Source organism: Malaclemys terrapin, chromosome 4, assembly GCF_027887155.1.
Source record: "Malaclemys terrapin pileata isolate rMalTer1 chromosome 4, rMalTer1.hap1, whole genome shotgun sequence".
Lineage (NCBI taxonomy): Eukaryota > Metazoa > Chordata > Testudines > Emydidae > Malaclemys > Malaclemys terrapin.
The window spans coordinates 54448507-54460206 of NC_071508.1; positions in this window are offsets into that span (position 1 = coordinate 54448507).

An 11700-nucleotide genomic window follows, 5' to 3' on the forward strand; every position below is an offset into this window, starting at 1 on the left:
CAATGCCCATGTTGCACTAACAAGTGTGGTTCTTTCAGGCTCAGAATTTTTTTCCTTTTCCTTTTTAAAAATAATCTTCTTATTACTCACTGTTGAAGTGAATGTGTTATTGAAATAAAATCTGGACAAGGACAGGTTGGTGGTTTTTGTTGTAGCTGAACAGCCAACTGGCTTATTTTAATCTGCTATTGTTCTGGAAATGAGGAAATATTTTTAACACTCCCAAAATGTGTTGGCCTGGTTTGAATAAAATCAGAAGCATTTGTCTGCAGCTGGGCCAAGATCACTCATTGAGGTAGCAGAGCAAACTGGATCGTAGGCTCTTGGAGGTAGGGACTATCCTTTTGCTAGGTTTTTATTCACTGGCTAGCAGATCAGAGTCCTGCTCCATGGCAGAGGCTTCCAGGTGATATTGTAGTGTAAATAATAAACACTAATGAGTTGCACACTTCTCCTCCAGCATAGTAAACTCAAATGGCTGAGAGTGTTGGAACCTTCTGGCTACAGGAAGGGCAGGCTGCCATTTTTTAAATCTAGTGCCAACTTGTATTTGTATACAAATTATTTAAAATATAATGTAACCCCTTTGGGGTTTAGAGAGTATGGGCCTTTAAATCTTTTTCCTAAGGGGGAGGGAGAGAGTAAGAAAAAAGGAGGGAAACGTCAGGGGGCAGCGCTGGAGCTCCAGGGAGAGGGGGAGGCAGCCTGCAGGCCCTGGAAAAGTTAAGCAGAGAGAACCTGCCTGAAGCCTGGGAAGGACAGGGCCGATCGGGGACACCCCAGGGCAGGAGCCAGGAGGCGCACTGTGCCAGGGAGGACTCGCCCGAGAAGGACAGGCCGGAGCTGGACCCAGTATCACTGTTGCCCAGAGCTGCATGGAGCTGTGAGTACTGGGGCTTGTGACTCAGCACTGGGGAAGGAGGGAGGTTGCTAGCTAGTTAAGTGGGGAGGTGGTCGCTCTGTGTGGCTTTGCAGAGAGCAGCAGAAGAGGGCACCGGAGGGGTTTGTTGGGGGAAGGTTCACTGGCGCTGAAGACGACCAGGAGCACCCAAGACTCACCACTGGACTGGAACTTTGCTCAGGACTCCTGAACTCTGTGTGCAGACACATTGCTCGGTGTCTGCCCTTCCAGACTGCGCTACCACTGGGCCTGTGTGGCCTTGGCTTGGATGCAGCCCTGTCTTACTGCTCCCCCTATATTTCCCCTTGTTGTTTTTCTCCTCTCATCCCTCTGTAAATAAATATTTCCCTTGTTATAGCCACTGTACTTTTCCTGTGGGTGTGTGTGTTCACTCTGGGGGGTTTGGAACAGGTACCCCTGGAGTGGAAGGAATTTCTCTTGCTGCATTCCTGCGCACGCCTTCTCTTGGCCAGAGCTGCCTGCAGAGCAGACTCCATCTTGGCCATGAGGGCGCTAAAATTACAATAAGTCAAACTCTGCTCTACGTGGAAGTCACTTCTGATGAAGTCAATACCGTTGCACTCATGTAACTGAGAGCTGAATCTTGCCCTATTAATTTAAATTTGAATTGTTATAATGGATCAGACCGGTGGTCCATCTAGTCCAGTATACTGTCTCTGTCAGCAGCCAGCACCACTCACTTCATGGAAAGTTGCAAGAAACTCCTCAGTGGACAGTTATGGACTAGCTTGCTCATTGGGAATGACTTTCAATCCCTGTCACCCAGTGGTTGGCTTATACCCTGAAGCATGAGAATGTATATCCTTATAAAAAATTGTATTATTTAATGTAACTGTGGTTCTTCTCTTTCTCCTATAAACGTCTGGTCCTTTTTTGAGTCCTATTAAACTCTTAGCTTCAAAAATATACTGTGGCAATGAGGTCTATGGCTCAAAAATGCACTTTTAAAAATCTCTGTTTCATTGAGTTATGCTGTATTATGAAAAAGGTAAATGGGAGTACCCAATTTTGTATTCTAGTACCCAGTGCTTCTATCATGTCCCCTCTTATTTGTCTCCTCTTAAACTAATCCATCAAAAGCTTTTCAATCTCATTTCATATGGATATTTCTCCATGAAGTACATTATTGTCTGTCTTTGCAAACCTTCCACTTGTATTATATCTTTACTCAATACCTACAGTAAATACTGATAATTAAGCATAATCCTTTCCTAAATACATATATACAGAAATATCTTGTATCCAATCAGCCAGAATGTCTGTGTGATGCTGTCATAGCTATCACCCTTTCCTCATTGCAGCTGCTACATCTCACTGGTTTCAATATTGTCCCCAATCTATTCTACGGGATTCTGCACGTATGCTTTTCAAAGATAACATGGGCTAATGAAAACACTGACTATAATCCTCCAGTACATAAAAGAAGCTCTTTATCAACTCGCAGTCCTGGATAGCCAAACAGGTCAGCCTCCACAGTAGTCTAGGGCAGGGTAATTCATGCGGCCAGCAGACACACATCACTTGATTTCACAAAGGCCATTTTACCTCTGTATCATGCAAACTATTTGAATTCACTGAGGTCCTGTTCTCTTGTACCAATGACAATCTACTTTTGGATTTAATCCACTGACCACGGCTCCTACAGATTTCACAGGCATCCCCTCAAGTCACCCCTTTTCTTCAGCCTATCTTTTGATACAATGCTCTGCCTGCCCTTTCCAGGCCTGGGGAGATGTGCAGGAGCAACTACACACTATTGGTAACCAGGAGCCCTTTCTCCAGACATTCATGATTCTCTAGGGGATCTCAACTTCTTGGCTTAGGAACGTCCTTCCCCAAAACTGGGCATCTCTTTCAGACCCACCTAGATTTGTTTGTCCCAACACTAAATATTTTCCAGTAGTCAGAAGATCAGTGGGGTTTTAAAGGAAATTACAGTAAATATGCGCAAAGGTACAGTTGTGGCAGAAGTGAAAGAACACAGGAATCATGTTAAGTGTCATTGTCGGTAGAACTTGGATGTGTGGCAAAGTAGCTTGCCATACAAATTCAATAGCAACAATAGCAGAAATTACAGCAGACCCCTGACGAAGAGAAGTCTCTGCATCCAGTCAAGTCAGGTAACTAAAGACAGAAGAGGGAGTGAGGAAAATTACTTAACAAGTACATGGTGATGTGGGTCCCAGGTATAGATACGGCTGGTTGAAAAATGGGTGTGTATGCTTTTTTGCAAAATAAATGAATAAACAAATAAGTAAACAAACAGAAATGGTTCATTTTTCATCCAATTTTTGAAACTTTTTGAAGTTTTCCTACCAGCACTAGCTATAAAACAATCCTGAATTATCAGAAACTCTCTGATTTTAACAGTATTTCTACGCAGCTAGTGCTCTGTCAATTCATTCCTTAGGCATGAGTAAACTTGTTATGTGTAATTTAAAACACATGTGAACACTATGGGTCACCTGAAACTCAAACATTACGGGCTCCCCATTGCAGGTGGGAAAGAATATGGAAAAAAGGAGGAGAGAAAAAACAGTTGGTGTAGTAATATATATTTACCTGTACCTTTACCTAAACATGCATATGACAAAATATTTCTTGCCATACCGTAATTTCTTGAATTTAACATTTAATAGCCAAAAGATGACAATTTCAGGAATGATACTAACGGCCTGATCCAAAGCCCACTGAACTCAATAAAAAAAACTTCCATTGGTTCAATGGGCTTTGGCTCAGGGCCCTATATCAGAACTGCTGGCTGGCTACCACCATTGTATCAATTCCAGAAATATCAACAATCTTTTGTTATACCCCAGAAAGGTAAATGGGAAGCTATTCAAAATGACAATGGATGGGAAAGTATTTCTCCAAGTTTGAAGTTAAGTGCTCCTCAGTTTTGATCTGAAGCACCCTCTTTATTCAAGTCTTGAGCCTCTGAGGGCAGAATAGAAATCATGCTAAATTATGGTGCATTTATACTGTGGGAAATTACTGTTAGATGCTAGCACTGAAATTATTGATGTATTTTTATTTGTGACCTTAGTAGTACTTGAAGACTGGTCTCTCTTTTTCTAGACATGAAACATTAGTACATTGACTTTCTGTACCCCCTTCTTCTCACAATTTTTCTGTGTTACATGGTACTTCAACCATGTAGCACCAGGAGTCACGATTTTCTGCTTCTAATTGTAAGTTAAAAGAATAGTGCCAAGCCAGCACCAGAGAGTGCATCACATTGTAGAGTAACCGTGGCCACATTCTGCTCTCAGTAACACCTGAATAGATCAGGAATCACTCCAGTGAAGACAGTCTACCTAGTATCATGGAGTTTGACCCTTTGACCTCACTCCTGTCCCTGTTCTTTTATTAGTTGTCCCCCGTAATTTTTTGGTCTCCAGGTCCTGTGGACCCCCCCCCCTTAGGCTAGGGGGGATCCTTTAGCAGTGGGCGGGCTCACCCGCCCACTTCCTGGATCCCAATAGGATCACGGAGTGTGGAATTTGGCCTATGTTTTTCGGGAACAGGTCTTCTCACTATAATGGATCGTCCATGGCTTAATTATTATTAATAATTCTTTATTGATTCTTTTACTGAGATTATCCATCAGCAGGGACATCCCTACATGAATGAAGAAAGAAAAGTAATGGGACTTAAATGATAGACCGCAACCAGGCAAAAGAGACTGGTGATGATGTCATATTTTAATTAGAGTCCATGAAGGTTTATGGCCAAAGATATTGAAATATAACTTAATGCAACTGTGATGATGTTTTTACTTTCTGCGTTTCTACAGTAATAACAGACTGTTACAGGGCTTTCCCTTCACCCTTTCCCCTGGTTCTTGTCACGCAGACAGAAAGCAGAAGACCAGAAGTCTGAGGTGCAGGCAATTCAATGTTTATTGGGTTAGTTTCAAGCAAGCGTATCCATAGCTCTGATGCTGCAGAGCCTTGTTTCCCAGTGTCCCATTCTCCCCATCCTTAGCAGGCATAATTATACTTGAAATGCACACCCTCGGTCCCATCCCTTATAATTTATGATCATGTTCTGTTTTGGGGGATCGTGAATCTGGGGTCTTCATCCCACCTCTTTTGTACCCCATGGGAGGGGTAAGGAGTAAGGTTGTGTACTGGCCAAGGCCAGGTTTTTCTTTGGCCTTTTAGTGTTTTATACCTTTCCCCCATCCCCCCTTACCCCTCCCAACTGGTTGCTTGACCTGGCCTTGAAATAGGAGTTGAGGCAGTCTTCAAGTGTGCATTCGTAAATTATACTCCCACCACGCCCAGTAACAATTTCATTGTTCTTATCTGTTTCCATTATAGTAACAAACCCATCTGGCTTGGCAGAAGCAACATACACACTGTCTTTGTCCTTTGTTCACACATATTAGTCAGAATATAAGTATATCAAGAATCAAATGGGCAAACAAGACCCAAAATACTGTCTCAGGTGAAAATACAGGCCTGAATCCTACATTGTCACTAGCACTCCTAACACAGACCTCCAGGCAGAATAAATTATCACACAGTTTGTGGGGCAACTTACATATCTGTATCCTGGGTTTATTTCCACATAATTTGCTGCATTCTTCAGGATTTTAATATTTAGTTTTTAAATGACTCTAGCTTATCTGGTTGCAAAGGTTGCCTTGAGTCTGTAAATCCAGACACTGCTGTCTCACTGAGTCTGCAGACAGAGCAGGAAAAAACACTCATCTATACCGAGGTTCCCCCAGTCGGCCTAATGCAGAGTATGATATTAATGTCAAAACCTAGTAACCAATTACAGCAGCCACTGCTGAAAAGTGCAGCGCACTCCTGCAGAGTCTGCAGGTTCCTGCTGTGCCACAGACCAGACTGCAATGGACATTCCCTGCAGTGCATGCAGTACACTGGGCCTGTGGGAATAACCCTGCACTGTTCAGTGATGTTGACTTAATATGCTAATACTATTAAACCAGCGGCTTTCAAACTTTTTTTCTGGGGACCCAGTTGAAGAAAATTGTTAATGCCTGTGATGCAACGGAACTGGGGATGAGGGGCTTGGGGTGTGAGAGGGGTGCAGGGCTGGGGAAGAGAGTTGGGGTGCAGGAGGGGGTGAGGGGTCTGGGCTTGGGGTGCAGGCTCTGGAGTAGGGACGGTGATGGGAGGTTTGGGGTACAGGAGGGGGTTCTGGGTTTGGGGGGCTCAGGGCTGGGGCAGGAGGTTGGGACGTGGGGTTGGGGCGCGGACTTACCTCTGGCGGCTCCCGGTCAGCGGTGCAGCTGGGGTGCAGAGGCAGGCTTCCCGCCTGTCCTGGCACCGCAGACCGTGCAGCACCCCCCCGGAAGCAGCCAGCAGCAGGTCCAGCTACTAGGCGGAGACGTGGACGCACGACTCTCGCCCACAGGCACCCACCCCTCCAGTTTCCCGTGGCCCCCCCGCCTAGAAGCCAGACTCACTGCTGGCCGCTTCCGGGGCGCAGCGTGGTGTCGAAACAGGTAGATACTAGCCTGCCTTTTAATTCCCGGTTGGCGGTGCTGACCAGAGCAACCCAGTGCCTGACATGGCGCGACCCAGTAATAGGTCGCAACCTGAAGTTTGGAAAATGCTGTATTAAACAACCTGTTAGGATAGAACAGTCTAGAGTTTGGGTTCTAACTCCAACCACCCAATAAAAAGACAAACAAAACAAAAACACTGCCAAAAATGTGTTCATTGCCAGCTCAGTGAACTGAAGCAAAAGAATATAACAGTAATTATGTTATTTACACTATAGGTATAGATGATAGCTCCTTGGCCAGTGTCAAATGGCATATCTGCACTGAAGTCAATGGAGCCTCACTGGTTTACACTAGCTAAGGCTCTGGCCCAATATATTTAAACCAGTTTCTAAACTGTAATCCAGTATTTTACAGTGGTCATTAAAGCAGAACTCTTCCCTGTTTCCTCCCGATCTGAATGGGCCTATGAACAAGAAACTTTCAGAATAAGTGAACTAAAATCTCATTCATTTTTTTACAGGCTGAGTATTTCGACAATGGAATTCCATTTCCAGTGAATCTAAAGATCACTTTAGCTACAGGTGGCCATAATTTAAATTCTTTTTGCGCTGCCATCAATCTTAATCATAGCAGCACTTCACATTTTCTCCAGTAAGGGTATTTTAGTACTCCCCCTGGAAACCCTACATTTTCAGGGATTTAAAGTACAACCATAAACATAGCTCCAGAATAGAACTTGGTTTAGAAGGTCTAAGGCTGAAAGCAAATATTTTCTTAGTATTTTTGAAAAGAAAATCATTGCAGCAATTTTTTTATATTCTAACTGAACCGGAAATTCTCCTGTTTCAGGGATATTTTTGCTCTTGTATAAACTCAGAACAGCTGAGTTTTTAAAAATATAACATTTGGTCACCGGGTAGTCTACAGCACAGTTAAAGTTTCCACATTTAAAACTGTTGAGATATTAAGATTGAAAAGTTGGCTAATACCCATGCTCATGAACCCAGAGGTAGATTTCCAACACTGCATGTAGCAGACTAGACGTGAAACTTTCCTTTTGTATCTAATATATAATCTTGGCCATGTTTCAACTTGATATGTATCAACAGTTCCAAAAAAGCAATATCCATCATATGATTAATTTTAAAATGAGTAAACATAGCAATGTACATATTTAACTGGTGCAGGAAAAATCTTTCTACTTTACTGTCACCATTATACAGTTCTTCTGGGAAATTAATATGTATCCTTAAATACACATAATATACCAAAATACACGCTGTATGCATAGTATGGAAAGAACAAATACATCATTAGTGTATTTACATAAGCCAAAGTAACTACTCATCCAAGAGACCAGAGCAACTGTGAAGTACTCAGATATTTCAATTGATTTACATTATACCTAATATACAGATTTTTTTAAATGTTTTTGATGCATGAATGAAGGGCCTGATGGGCTTTCTAAAGCCCATAAAAGTCATTGGAAAGACTTATTTACTTCAACAGCCTCTAGATCAGGCCCTATTGGCGCAATTATTGAGAAAGACTAACATCACTAGCACACCTAAACCTGAGTCAATGGGACTGCATGTCATTGTTTCCTGTGTTTGTATATTGGCTTGTGGTTAGTGCTACATGTTAGATGATCTCTGCCAAAAGTCCCATATCATATAAGAATCCACAAAGCTGCCCAATGTTTAGGCTAACCGTAGATAGAAAGGGAAAATTCTATATTAGATTGTTGTGTGAAACCCAAATGCACATGGAGGCATAGTCCCTGGACAGAAGATACTGGATATTAAATAGTTCTTGACTTTAGCCAAAGGATGAAGAAATGATTTCAGTTGCTCTATTTTTCTGTAAATCCGGCAATGATATTTAAATCTGCTGTATTTAAATTCTTCTCTGCAATTAAACATGTTTTACTTCTGCTTTCTGAGATCCCCAAAAAGGGATTGGACATATGCATTTGAACCCTTTTGTGTCTCCCAACCAGCTTCTGCTGATCCTATCAGGTTGCTATTGACAATGAGCAAAGGACAATATTAATTCATATATGTGGGATTTTTTATTCCAAATTTCCTTTCATTAACATTTGTTTAAGCTTTGTTTTGACATCAGAGGAATGTTTACTTGTATATACATTTACATACAATTCTATAAGTTACAAATCAAATCAAACTGCCTCTACCCCAATCTAACGCGACCCGATATAACACGAATTCGGATATAACGCGGTAAAGCAGCGCTCCGGGGGGGGGGGGGGGCTGCGCACTCCGGCGGATCAAAGCAAGTTCGATATAACGCAGTTTCACCTATAACGCGGTAAGATTTTTTGGCTCCCAAGGACAGCGTTCTATCGGGGTAGAGGTGTATTTGAATCTACAGCTCAGAATCATCATCTGAAACCCGAAGGGAGAGACACATCTCACTTTCTCTTCATGCCAATACTGTCCTCTCAATTTCCTAAATGTTCTGTGTTCCTCCTGTCCTAACTTGAGTAACTGAGGGCTGCAGACAGCTGTGTGCAAGTGCAGGGTTATGTGTCAGGCAGTTACACTTACTGGGACTCTAGCTATTCTAAAGAGACAGCTGCTGGACAAATGGCAAACTGACAGTTTTCCACTGACCTCTAATGAACTGCAGGTTCCTGAAGAATGAGAGAAATAAACTGCTCAAAAACCAAAGAAATAACAATATGGAATTTAGTTCTTGATAAAAAGAGAAACCCTGGATAGTGAAGGAGCCACTGGCAAGCAATTCCACATGCCAACATCAGTATAAAATAAAGTGCTTCCTATACATTACAGAAATTTCATTTCCCAGCCACTCACCGTTGAGCTGTCATGTCGGGACTTTCTGTTCAAATATAAAACCCTGCATTTTCAAAAGTGACTAGTGATTCTGAATGCCTCCATTTTTCAGTGCCCAACGTGAGACACCATAAAGGGGCCTGATTTTCAGTAACTGCTAAGCACTCACCCTCTGAATAGCAGGCTCCTTTAACGTCTCGCAAGGTTGCACGCTCAAACACCAAAGCACCCAAAATCACTACTCACTTTAGAAAATTTAGGCCAATACCTTTTTCTGTTAATACATGGCTAAAAGTACAGTTAAATATCTGATCTTCATACACAACCCTAATAATCCATCACCAGCCCCAGTACTGTCCAGTACATCACATCAGTGATTCAGGTTGCAGACTGGGTATATCATGCAAACTGTAAGTCAGACACCACCAAGGGTTAAAGTTTCCATGTGAATCACTACAAGATACTTACCAAGCAGTACGAGTAGGGGGTGACAGAGGGCGAATGGAGGTATGACAAGGAGTAATTCATTATCAGGAAGATACTTTGGACCAAAACTGTGTGTCTATTTACACCAATGCTGTCCCTTTTCGTGAATGTGATTTAAGGCATAATTTGGCTTAGGAAGATGCAATTTCACTAGCAAATTTATCTTTAGAGGACACATATATTCTGTTAATTATTCAAGTAAGATGTTTTGGAGCGTTCATCTCCTCCTTGTTTCCCTCCATATCCCGCCTTTGTTCTTACCTGCATGCCACCGGTTGCTTCAGTTGTTCAGAGATCATATCCCAAATCCTACACATGCCATAGTTCAGCATATCTGGAACTGCAAGCAAAACACTCCTACACTCTGCAGGTTGCTGGCCTTCTCAGTAATTAGTATCATCACTGTCCCTAAGGGGGGAAAATATGCTCTTGCCCCATTACCAGCTGTCTTCAGATCTTACTGTAGCTGCTCTCTCCCTCAAGGTATTCCTGCTTATGTTGACTTTGTGTTTTCAGATGCAATTTGTGATCTTTTTCATATCAAAAAGATTATACTCATCTACTTGTACGTATAGCTTTCTCACATCTCTCTTAGGTCTCTATTGCATGTTCATGCTGCAAAGATTGAAGTTTGTTCCTAATCTCCAGACTACTGTATGTTCTGCACTGGTACTGTACCATAAAGCTTTTTTTAATTTTTACTGAAACTTTAACCTGATCCAGCGGTTACTTACAACCTTGAATATGATGAGCCTTTTGAGGTTCAGATCATTTAAAACTTCTCATTTGGAATGCAAGGAGACTCGTTTTCTCTTTCTCCCACTGGGCTTTTCCTGCCTCCTTCCCGGATTCTATACCCTCACAAAAAATTGTTTGTCATCTTTGATCTGCAGCGGAAAGCATATTCTTCCATCCTATTTCTCATTCATTCAAAACTGACTGTTTCCTTGTTTTCTAGCCTCCAAATAATTTACCATTGAAGTTTCTTGAGATTATGTCATTGAGGGGAGATCTTTTAAAATGGGTTATCAGGGAAATATCAATTTTTTAGCCCTGAAAGTGAGCCTCTCCTGACAGTAGCCCCGTTTGGAAAATCTCTCCTTCAGATTGCAAACAAGAGTGGGTCTATGTGCATTACAATCAGAGATATCCTACATGGACTGTTTTGTTTACAGACAGTCACATAGAAAGCTGGGTGATTGTTCTGTTTCCTGCTCATGGAAAAAATTAGATGCAAGGGGGAAATTGTGTTTTGAATCTTTAAAGTAACACCTTCTAAATGGGATCACTCTCAAGGAAGGTGAATGTTTAGGCCTAATAGCCTTGAGTGAAATTGACCACTAACTTAACCCTTGGTGCTTGGGTGGGAATTCAGTGGTGCACAGGCCCTTAACAAGGGTGAATTTCACCCATGGACAAAAATGTCTTATAAATAAAGCATCTGATTAGGTCTCCATACAGTTCTACCATTGGACTACATGTATAAATGAGGAAACCTGAACTATCCTGACTTGTACCCATTAGCTGATTTCTATAATACTGTAGCTTCATTTTCCTCTCACACTCCATGCCTATGTACCAGTCTTCTTTGACAAAGGTGAACAATCTAAATCTTTTAAAACCATGCTCTCTTCTTTGGTAGTGTGTATACATAGGTCCATTTCCTGGTCCTAATTAGATCAATGGGCATTTTGCCTCTGACTCCAGTTTGTGTAGAATTGGGTCCTTCTTTCCATTCACATGACCTTATCCATCTCCATCTCTTCAATGCAAGTCTAGTCATGCTATGAGTATAAAAAACACTATATGATGAAACAGGTAACTGGTTGATCAGGGGGTTGATAACAGAATACACAGAGTTTTTCACCTCTACCAGTTTGTCCCCAATTCGCATCTAGTTGCTAGAGCTGGCTGAAATATTTGTTATTAAAGATGACAATTTTAGTCCTCAATAGAGGAGAGCACAGTTTTCCACAAACTAAGCCCAATTT